This window comes from Lepisosteus platostomus, chromosome 8 (genome assembly GCF_059453375.1).
Source record: "Lepisosteus platostomus isolate fLepPlt1 chromosome 8, fLepPlt1.hap1, whole genome shotgun sequence".
Taxonomy (NCBI): Eukaryota; Metazoa; Chordata; class Actinopteri; order Semionotiformes; family Lepisosteidae; genus Lepisosteus; species Lepisosteus platostomus.
Genome location: NC_142618.1, coordinates 60,727,846 through 60,739,895, shown reverse-complemented (window position 1 = coordinate 60,739,895; position 12,050 = coordinate 60,727,846). Strand labels below are relative to the sequence as shown.

Here is a 12,050-nt window from a genome sequence, read left to right as displayed (position 1 = left end):
AAGCTCAGGAGATGCAGAGAAATTTCACACCTTCATCTTATCTTTCAGTCCCTTGAAACTGTGCACAACGCTGCATTTGCAGAGTGCATGATCCTCTCTTCCTGGCAGCCTGACACTGTGAAACTTGAACAAGCTCTGGTGTTTAACATCTACCCACCAGCAGTCCAAACCAATTCAAAAGAAGGAAGCAGGTGTCAAATTCCAACTAAACCTTATTCAGTAAAGTATATTCATTACAGTAAATCCAATTCTCACTGCCTGCCTTTGTGTTTTTTGCAACACGAATAAGAAAACTATTGAAATGTTTTTGCATTATTGTCTATGATCTATACTGCTTTAATAGAGAAAGTTATGCACAGCTGGATAAGGTTTTGTTATTTTCTGTTAAGATCTGGTGCTTGAAACCCTGATAAAAACAGTTTTCATGAAGTTGAATGCAAAGTGCTGTTTTACATTATTTAAGGATAAACTTTTCTGTTATATTGATAAATCATTGGATTGGTGGTTGTTATTAGTAGTGTTAATTGCTGTTATTCAGCCTCAGCACAGTGATCTCACTCCAAGAAGAACTAAAGATCTGCAGGAATCTTCCAGTCTTATTGATTTGACCAGCTTCTCTTTGCATCATGCTAATGTTGTCAGTGGAGGAGGCTAAGCTATTTAACCTAAGAAAGACAGACTTTGACTACGATCTGTGGCTTCTCTTCAAAAGGATCCACATGACTAGTCAAACCACACTGATTTCCTCACTCATGCTAAAGCCAATATCTGCAAGTGTGTGTTCCTGGAACATAAGCCAGCTATCTCCCACAAACATGTCTTCTTGTGCACACAGCAGCACAAGACAACTGAGCTTAGTAATGTGAGCTACTGAGAGACTGAAGAATTTATCACTATTACTTGTAAAAAGGCAAGAATCCTGTAACTTTCTTTACCTTAATCTGTAACAAAGCAGTAAAAGAAGTTTGTGTTCCATCAGTTTGCAAACCACCCTACAAACACTACTGTAAACACCTCCCATAATGTGAACACACCACGCACATGTTTTATTTTTAGTTCACAAAAAATAAACAGTTAAAACCATTAACAAAGTAAAAGGTTAACACAGATGCAAAATAACTGTGAGATCATGTGAAATGGTTAACACAGCACTAAGATATCACTTTGTATTGGTGTGCTTTACAAGGGACCAATTGTTTTTATCTCTCTGTTAACCTGCAGTTGCCTACAAGAGAGCTGTGGTTTCTCTGGGGCTTCATTTAAATGAGCCAAATGAATCCACTCTGATGAAACCCAACCAGGATACCCTGCTTGCTCTCTGAGGAAGCTCTGTAGAGATAGTGAGTGCATCAAGCAAATGAAAACTGATGGCTTTAAACCTCTGAAGAAAAAACCTAATTCAGCTTTGGAACCTCCCAATCATAAATCTATAAATCAAACAACAGGATTTCTGTTAGGGGAGCATGCAGAGTGAAATGAATTGTCAGAGGTTATAAAAACGCACAGGCATCAGAGAGTGCAAATTGCTGTATGATCTCATAAAGGGTCGAGATTGTTTACAGACTGCCATGCTCTTCTCTGGAAGACACAGATAGTTAAGACAAGCAGCCTTCGCCTGTTTGCTACTCTGGCTGCACAGTGGAACAACAAGACAACGTTTGCTGCCCTTGCACCTTTTGAAATATACATGAATAAATTATTAGGTATGGCACTGGAAATTTCTGGGGCTGAGACAGGCCTCCATTTTTATTTCACTTTAACCATCGCTGTCTTCAGATCCACCCTACACATTTATCCTAATCCTCGTCACAGTTTGAAAGTGACTCCAGCCTTAACACCAGCTCTGACCTTGAATCTGACATTAGCCCTAACCCAGATCTGAATCTTTGTGCCCGCCTTAACTCTTGCCCTGCTCAGATCTTTACCCTACCCATGACAAAAACGTTGATCCTCATCTTAACACCAGCCATAAACCTTATCTCGCCTCACTGTTTATACTCTCCCTAATGTAACCACTAATTCTAACACTTTTGTTAACCTTAATCCCAGTCTACAGTACTTCTAATCCCAACCCCTAGCATTAATCAGAACTTTAATAAGGCCTTATCTTTAATTTTCTCTTATCTATAAATTGCCTATAAATCTGAAGTCCTTGCTTTGTGAGCACTGAAGCTCAGGGTCTCATGGAGGCAGGTGGCAAATGAAATAACCAGCAGCTGAACCAGTGCTCATCTGGATATTAGTGTTTTACTCTGATCAAGCACCTCTACTGGTCCTGCTACTTCAGAGCCTTATTCTGACATTAATAGTAACCGTATCCATAGCCTTAAATTTGATTTTAACCCTTACCCTAACTATACCTTTGACCCTAGCCCATTTTCTGCCCAGTTTCCTAAACAACCTTGAATTTTTAGTCTTAAAAAATTCGCATGAGTTCACACAGCAGCCAAAATAACATAGCAACCAAAATGGCTTAGCAACCAAAACAACAGAAATACATGCCCAAAAATAAGATGGTAACTGGAAGGGAGCAGCCAGCATATTCAAAACATGAATTGTAAAGCTTTTGAGTAAAAATTGTTTGTAATGTTAATAAAATAAATGCAAAATTGAATGTTTTATGTCTATCGGGAGATGCTCAAATGAGAAATTGTAAATATTATATTTTTTGGAATATTTATAATATGTTATTTGTAGATCATAAGAGTACAGCAGAAATGTGCACTGGAAACAGCTTTAATTACATTAATACTTGTACCCACATATATAATGCAACACATGGATTTACAACATCCCTGTAGCTTGTGGCTGAAATTTCATATAAATTCTGTTATGCTGCATCCAGGCTGGCTCGGTAAAGTGACATGATACACAGCAGAGCAATGAACTCGGCTTTGTACAAACGCTTGCTCTTAATATGACTTTGCAAGGTGTGGGGAGTGAAGGCTATTTATTCTTGACACAGAACCAGAGCTCTGGCAGAGAAAGCTGAGCGAGTCTTCCTCAGTCAGATTAGATGTCAAGGAGCTGTTAGGTTTGAACTTCTTGCAAATCCATGCATCAGGTTTGCACTTCAAGGGTTTTTGCTCCAAATCATATCAAGAAAAAGGATGCCAGCTGAGGTTCTCCTTTGCGGAAACCTTTATGGATTGTGTTGTCATCCACAGATTTGTGAAACTGCAGGAAAGATTCGTAGTTTGACTTCAATAGGTTTTTCTTTTAGAAACCAGTTTCCCATCAATGTCATAAGTCCACCAGAATGCTGATGAATTTCAACAAGGAGACATATTTTCTTTCAGGTCTGCAGTCAGTTCAGTCAGTTTCCAAAATGTGCAGGTGATACTGCTAACTAGCAACATCCACTGCAGGCTAGCGCATGACGTTTCTGCTCAAAGGATCAATCAATCAGGCACCTATCCTCCAACACACTCTATTGTGAACTAAGCAACATACCCAGAGCAAGATGCTTTGACTTGAATAGATTAGCCAACGTGGTGCTAGATTGAGCCTGATTTCTTGTATAACACTATGGCTGCCGTCGCATCATCCAGGTGGGGCTGCACACTGGTGGTGGTGGAGGGGATCCCCATTACCTGTAAAGCACTTTGAGTGGAATCTCCAGAAAAGCACTATATAAGTGTAAGCAATAATAATAATAATAATAATAATAATAATAATAATTATTATTATTATTATTATTATTATTATTATTATTATTATTATTATTGTTATTATTATTAGAACAAATGAGGAATCCCACTGGGTCATATCGTAGCTAGTTACAGTAGTTTCCTTTTAGTATCCATGTGGATAAGTACATTAACGGCAAACACTCAACACACTTCACACTTCACACTGTATACACTCAACACACTTTTAAACTGGATAGTCTGATGTAGGATGACTGAAATATGTGAGCATTAGCTATTGGTATTTAAAGCCAGGAAGAGCAAGTCCTGATGGTATGTCCTCCATCCTCCTGGTCTCCTTTCCTTGCCTGTTATTTATACCTCAATCCTGTTTTCTGGTTGTGGAAATAAAGAAAGAAGAGTAAGGAGGTGGAGATGAAGGGAAAGCTACGTCTGGATCAGAAAATGTCAGGAAGGAAAGAGGAATTTGTCAGCTGGAGATCATGCACAAGAAGGTCTCAGAGTCAGTGTCCTGGACATCAGCCCATTGTGAGTCAGTGTGTACAACTGTGTACACAGCTCTGCAGCTCTGTTCAGGACATCTAAATCAGCTGGACATTTCCTCCCTGCCTAGCAATGCTCTTGCTTCAAACTAGCAACCAGTCTCCGGATGGGAAGGGAGACAGGAGACACCCCTACAGCACTTCATCGCCATGCACATATCATTCACAAGCAGTATCACACTTTCTGTATAGGTAATGTAATACTTTTCCACCTCAGCATCTTCCTAACCCAACTAGAAAAGCATACAATCCTCTGTAAAGTAATTCATATCAAAAACCTATCCCTGCCATTGTGTTTGCTCGTGTTGTTTTTGCCTGCTTGTTTTTTTATTATTGTTGTGCTGCACATTTAGAGCTGCAAGCCTTTCATTCAGTCCCCTGAGTGGTGAATACAGACAGATAAAGCAATCAAATCTTGGAGCCTAGAATGAAAGATCATGCAGTAAAATGTGTATATGTTATGGAAGACAAAGGATGCCAAAGTAAACAGGCTGTCTGAAGAAGAACTGAAAAAAAAATATTTTTGAAAACTGCAATTTTTAAATCCTTTTAAGAATATAAACACACATGTACTGTACATGTAAGAAACTTAAAATAGTATATTAAATCAGTAGTTCTCAGTTGTGGTCCAGGACGAAGAAATGTCCTTTTTTTTTTCAAATGACTTAAATTGGAACAATTTATACAGGTGAAGAGCTGCGCTTAATGGTATGACAGCAGTGTCTCACCTGGGACCTGACGCCACAGCTTTCCAGTTCTGAGTCCAGCACCTCAAACACTGCTCCACCCTGCTGTCCCAAGGGCTGTTGAAGACCTGAGAGCAGCAGTTATTACAGGACTGAAGTAGCATCAGGAATCCATCAGAAATTTCCCTTTCATCATCTAGAGGTGAAAAGGAGGAACAAGCACGAATGCATGTTCTATTAAGAAAAGCCTTTCATTTGCTTTTATGTGCCTTAGTACTTGAGCTCCTGAGTGCACAGCAGAGCTTCTCAGCCTTCAGCCTCTCCACTCCATCCCACTGTAGTGCAACCAGCTCTTGGATGGATATCGATATAATTGCGATTGATGGACCCCGCTCATTCTGAATGAATTCATTAAGGGGCTGGTTACCGCACACCTCTGAAATAGAGCTGACCTCAGGAGCTGCAAGTTTGAGTTTCTCTGCCATGGAATTAGCCACACCTGCCGGGCTGGCAGTGCCTCCGTGTCATAAGAACCCAGGAACATACCGCAGGAGCGGTCACAGACAAGAGGGGACCATCTCACTCACGTTTCTGCTGGTAGCTAATTGAGCCAAAACTTTTTTGTAAAGAATTGCCACCTGTTCTCACATTTATGTTTTAACTTTGACCAGTTTGCAGTTTCCAGTTCCAGTCCGCAGTACCATTATGAAGATATATAAATACATCTAAAAACTGGGAAATTGTTGGGGTTTTTTATTTAGAACATAAACCTTAGTCTGATTGGCACTGCTGAAATGGTTGAAAAGTACTACCTTAAGTCACGATATGTAATGATAAAATGTAAATAACACAATGCAGTGCAATAGGTATTGATGCAAACATATTCCCATGAACAGTCAAGAGAAAATTTCTGTTTAAATATTGTAGAATTAAGCATATTCCTGGGGTCAGGTTTCATTTTTATCTGTATGATGAATACATGTGTGGCAGATTCCTGGATGACTTTTAGATTCTGCAAAAACATATCTCCACTGATTAGCATCTGGGGTTTTTAATGCAGGGGAAATAATGTTGACTGATAACATGGATCAGTTTCATCTGTAAATACCTTATCTTCAAATGCTTCTCCAGCCAAGCTTCCATGACCTCTTAAATATTGCATTCTAAGATCTTCCCAGTGTGTGATTAAGGGAGAAGTTATTTTATAAAAGCGTCAAAACTACATGCATTTTGTTTTGGCAGGTTTTGCAGACTTGGGTACATTATTGATGCTAGTAATCTCATATAGTTCCACTTGCATGGGAAATTAATCCTCAGAAATGTAAAATAGCATGTGCTGGGAATGTAATTTGCAGTTTTAGTGCCTACAGTTTCTGTAAAGCTATGCAATTTATGTGGCATTTATTCATAGCAGCTGACTGGGAAAGAATTTAAAATCTATTTCAGTTTACAATACATGCAGCAAGTCAACTGTATTAAATGCTAGGTACTGTTTTAAATGTGGGATTCTTATTGGATCATGTTATATTTATAATGGTAAATTATTTTAGTGTAAATTTCATAACATTTATGCATAACTGTCATATGTCTGAATACAGTACACAAGTATAGTACATGTGCTGGATATTAGCACATTAACACAACTTTATAGTGTTAGATGTTCCTACAATGGATGATGTACAGTACAACATGATAATCATAATCGGAAAAGATGGCTTACTTTTTCCCATGACAGCAAAACAATACAACACATTAGCAGCCACTACCCAGTAAATGCTTGAAGGTATCTGCACGGCTGAAACCTATCATTTTCTTCTTTCTCTGTGCTTTGCAGCATGGAAATATACGCAGTACTATGCTCAATCTGGCTCAGCAGATGACTGGATATTGTGTAAACTGTGCCTTTTGGCTCCACTAGGGCCAGCAACAGACCATGATGAAGTGGTCATGTGCATTGTTCTCTAATCAATGACAGAACAGATGAAATGTACCATTATAAATCAGTTAATGCAATTTGCATTAACCACTATGCTTACAGTTAAATGTTACCACCCTACTGTATGAGCATCAAGTTTTGTTCAGTCATGCCCATTTAAGAGCGAAGGGATTGCACTCTTCAAAGGAACCGGTAGTGTGATCGCAGCTAGCGTGGAGGAGCACACAAAGCCGCAGCTTGACCTGAATTGCAGCTCAGCTCCATTTGATTGTAAGACACCAAGTGAGCCCCAGAACTCACCATTGACCTTAAATCAAATGAAAGCACTTTTTCAGTTCATCAAAAAACAAAAAGGTGCAGTGCTATTGTTATAATGTAGAAATAGCTCTCTTGCTTTCTTGCCAAAATATGCATAAAGAATCCGAATGCTTTATATCCAATCATTAATTCATGCTTTTAAAGTCTGACACACTTCCTTCCTTTGGCCTCCAGTCATATACCGTTATTCTGGAAAATCCTAAAGCAGCAGCACACAGCATGGTGAGCAATACCTCATTAACTATTTACTGTACAGTGAGTGTTGATATAGCATAGATCAATACAAATGTCAATGCAATACAATATTTCCCAGTTCCTTTCATGGGACACTTTGAATTTCCTGACGTAAATTGCAGGAAATTGCAGATGAAGAGGTATTTATTGCAGCCAAGGCTGCCTGATTGGGAGGACACCTGAGATTAGTGACAGGGATCATGGAGCACAAGATGCCATTGATACAGCGGATTCTGGCTGCAATGTAAAATAGAGAGGTTTTCATAGTGACTGTGGGAATAGATATTGTCAACATGGGAAGACCACTGAAATGCAGTTCTGGTGTGGCTATGTGCTCGACTTCCATCTTGAGTGGTATTATACACTCAAAATCCATCTATGAATTGGCTTCATTACTCTGCTCTCCTCCCCACTGATAGCTGGTGTGTGGTGAGTGTTCTGGTGCACTATGGCTGCTGTCACATCATCCAGGTGGGGCTGCACACTGGTGGTGGTGGAGGGGATCCCCATTACCTGTAAAGCGCTTTGAGTGGAGTGTCCAGAAAAGCGCTATATAATTGTAAGCAATTATTATAATTATTATTATTATTAAAATCAACAATCACATTTATTCTGCATTGTGAACCTTTCCCTATGATTTCAAGGTACTGTTGGTGTGATTGAATAAAACATGACAGATGCCTTTATATCATGCAGTAAGTGTACTTTGGAATGATATTTAGACTTTTAAATAAAAACCTAAAGTATGACTAGTTTGTCCCTTAAATAGGATACTCCAGTTTGTTCATTTTGTCTGTGTAACAATTAACAGCATTCTTTATTCTTCTAAAGAAAACAAAATCTGAATCAAAAGAAGCTTGAATCTGTTGATTATCTTTGATTAACATGCAGTTTGCCCTTCTTGGTGTTTACTTGTGGAGGAAACACTGATGTTGTTTGTTTTGCTATCCAACCATATACAGTAGAATTATTTTCACTTAACATTTTTGTAAATGTTAATGTAAAGCAGATGCAAAGTGAAAGCATACTAGGGCTCAAGGAGCGGTTGAAAACTTACCTTTATATTGAATAAAATGAGAATTTTAAATTTATTCTTAACTTATTTTTCTAAAAGTGCATGCTTTTCATTGTTTTTATATCTGTGCTGGCCAACCTCTCTTGACAGCTCAGAACTATTACCTTTCTTAGTTACTTGGCAAAACTATGTCCCAAAATCCTTGTGTTCCAGACAGGGCTCAGATGAATAAAGTTCTCTAGGGGAACCAAATCTAAATGCATTTGTGAAAACGGCTCTCTGCCTCGATGCTCAACTGCAACTGCATTTAAAATGAGCTTGAATTTAGTTTTTCTCTGTGCAGAATGTATTTCCTAAGAGAATATTTTACTTAAGAAAGTAGAAGACCATTTATCAAGAGAAGAGGGCAGTTCGGCATTAGTTATTCTCTTTGCAAGAACATGATATAAAAATAAACTTTAAAATCAATCATTAAGTATCTGATTTAGTAAACAAACCTCTTGTGATATTTTGTGGTTCTAATCTCACTTTATGAACTTTTCATACAGTATGTGAACAGTAGGCTGCACAAGCTTTTATTGTATACACTTGTGACTAGAGCATTAGTTATTTTGAGAAGTTAAGGCACCCAGAAATGTAACTGTGGAAAAACCTGGACCTGATTACCCAGGTACAAAGCATCAAAGAAAAATAGAATACTGAATTCAGAACATTTTGTTTTTATGATGAACTTTTCTTATGTCACAAAGTTACAAATAATGAAAACTTCTCGAAACAACATGTCATTTTGTATCTAAGGTGACTGCAGGAATCTAACCACATGAATATTTACAGTGACATCACTAGACAGTGCAAGATGATTTATTTTATTATTTTAGGGATCACACAGGTCTATTACAACAGACACTTCGAGGTAGCCCAAGGTACCTTTCAATTACCCAACTCCCATGAAAGACCTTAATACGTCTAAAAAATCTACTAATGTAGAATCCATCACCACCAATAATCTAACTCATAACTAATAGTCACCCAATGTGTCTATTTATGAAAGATAGAGGGTTTGTGCGACCTCTAGTGGCATGTTAGCCATCATTACAATTATAGTCACCTCAAAGATTTGCCCAAGCAAATCATAGTCCAAAACATGAGGAAGAAGAAAATTTCAGTTCCCATTTCTAAATATCCTCTCAAGTTAAAACAAAACAACAGAATTCCATTATAAAGAATAGGCAAAATGTTTCAGTCCAATAAAATATTGCAAAGCAGCTGTGTAAATCTTTTTGTTGCTTGAGGGACTGCAGTTTTTCTTCATGGCAGGGGCTGTAATAAATGGTGATTGTGCATGTGTCTGTATCACCATGGACCAGCTAATTACTTCTAGAGTGCATCACAGTTTCCCATTTCTTATTACCTATGATTATTTATGATTTACTTATTACTCAAGACTACTTACAGTATACTGTATATTTTCCCCTGATAAATCTTGTATTGCTTTCCACTGCACTCATGGTGTTAATGCAATTTATTCTGATTTTATTGTGCCATCACAGTTTCCACTATATCACCAGTGCTAAAGAGACTATGGAACAAAATATTTTATACACACTGACAATGTTTTATGAAATTGGCAAACCTGGTGGCTTGATTTGGTGGCTTTGAGGATTCAGAAAGTTGCAGTACGTTCAAGGGGAAACAATGAGACACTTGCCATTTAAGAAGAAATAGACATGAGGACTGAGGTCCTCAAGACATGAGGTTCTCTTGATAGTCAGCATTTCATAAGGGTACTGAAGGACACAGGTACACTGCATCCCTGTGGACAGTCATCATTTGATCAAGACGTCAACATGCTAAACTGGGTTTTATGAGTTTTAATTTAATAATATAATTTCCCATGTCTTCCAATTTACTCCAAAAGGAGAACTCAAGGGTAAGGTCATATGGAATATATCATAAGAGTTTCCTGTAAGCAAACATAAATTATTGTTTTGTTATTATGTATTCATTATTTCTACATTGGAATATTTTGCCTGGAGAACTCCAATTGAAACAAAGTACTCAGAATTCAGATGGGAGGGTGTTAAAATGTGCCAGAATAAAGGTCCTGGGAGGGGAGGCCTGACACCTCGGTCCAGACACCAACCCCCCACTGAGCAAAATAGAGCTTCCTGTTCCCAGTTCAAAACAGCCGTCCAGTAGAGCTTTCATGTTCTTCTTCGACTGCAGCATACAGTATAGTACATCCTTAACATGACTTGCTTTGAGTTTGATTCTTCACTGTTCATTATACAGTATAGCCTAGATTTTTGTTGGCTTTTTAAAATCCACATTGTCTAGAAGATGACAATAATGAAGCAATATAAATGTAGAAAATCCCTTTCATGGGATTTCTTCCTGTTCAATCTCTCTCATAGAATATTTACAGGAGACATTTTTACTACCTGCCTGTATTGCTTTGCCCTTTTCCACATTGAATGGAATTCGCCACCTACCTGCCTGGTCTCTCATACTGGATCAGTCTTGGTATTTCTTCGGCCACTTCCACAGAGTTTGTCACCACTCCTGTGTTTGTGTCACCTGTAAGTATTATTTTGACTAGCAAGACTGTTTTCTCTCGGTAACATAAACATTTAACCCTTTATTACTGCAATCTAATGTCCATCTGTTGTTTGTTTTAATCTGTTAGAGATAAAAGTGTAATCTGCAGTATCAAAAGATTTTGAAAGAATTTCTTACAGTTTTCTTTTCATACTCTATAACGTTATAGACAGTCTATTATGCTTTAGGGTGCCTGTTGAGCACTCAGGGCAAAACCCAGTGAGAAAGGATGAAGCTCTTCTGTTATTAATTTTGCAAGGGTGTTGACAAATGTATGGCACATTTCAGGACATTTCTTTATGTTGGCCAGTGGATGCATTAACCGGCTATTATTCTGCAGATACATGATGCTCCTATGAAATTTTATATTACTTGCTGGGATATTATTTGCTACTTTTGACTAATAAGACATTATTCATGTTAAAGGACTTGACAGTCTCTCTTCCACTGTTTTGTTAATCTTAGTTGGTCTAAAGTGTCAGAGTAGCTCAGTGCTGCCAATTAAACGAATTGTTGAAAGTTAGGTATAAGCTTGGATAAAAGCATTAAGAAATCAAATAAAAAAACGTTGTTCTTCAGCAGTGTGATATTGAGCGATATTAAAAACTAATGTTTTTCTGGATAACCACTCAGGTGTCACTTCTTTAGGCTAGTTATATTAAAGAGAGGATGCCGTTTCTATGGCAACGAAGTCTGTAGCAAGTAGGGAACAAAGCTTTCAATGAGAAGCAGGTTCACATTGGAATATTTTACTTGTATTTCCTGCATATCCACTGATTTTTCAGACAGTTTTATGCCTTTCATTAATGTTATGCTCCAACTTAACAGCAGTGTTTTGCTATCCTCTAGTGATACGTTCCTCACATAAAAAAGGAGACATCAAATTTAGCTTTATTTCTGACAGCTGCCTGAGCTTTGTAGATAAAGTGAAAATTATGTCCAGCACTAAGGAATTAACAACTGTATGTTTAATGGGAGAGGACAATTACATCTATTTCTAGTAAAAGAAAAACGGCTTATTTTTTTTGAGTGAATGAAATGAAAAGTTTGTGACGTTCGGGAAATAAAAAA

The 12,050-nt window shown here is 37.9% G+C and overlaps 1 protein-coding gene across 1 annotated transcript in view; it reads left to right on the top strand.

Moving 5' to 3' along the window:
* The window catches only part of cntnap2a (contactin associated protein 2a), a 464,126-nt gene that overhangs the window by 205,627 nt on the left and 246,449 nt on the right, over positions 1–12,050 (top strand). The window lies entirely within an intron of this gene.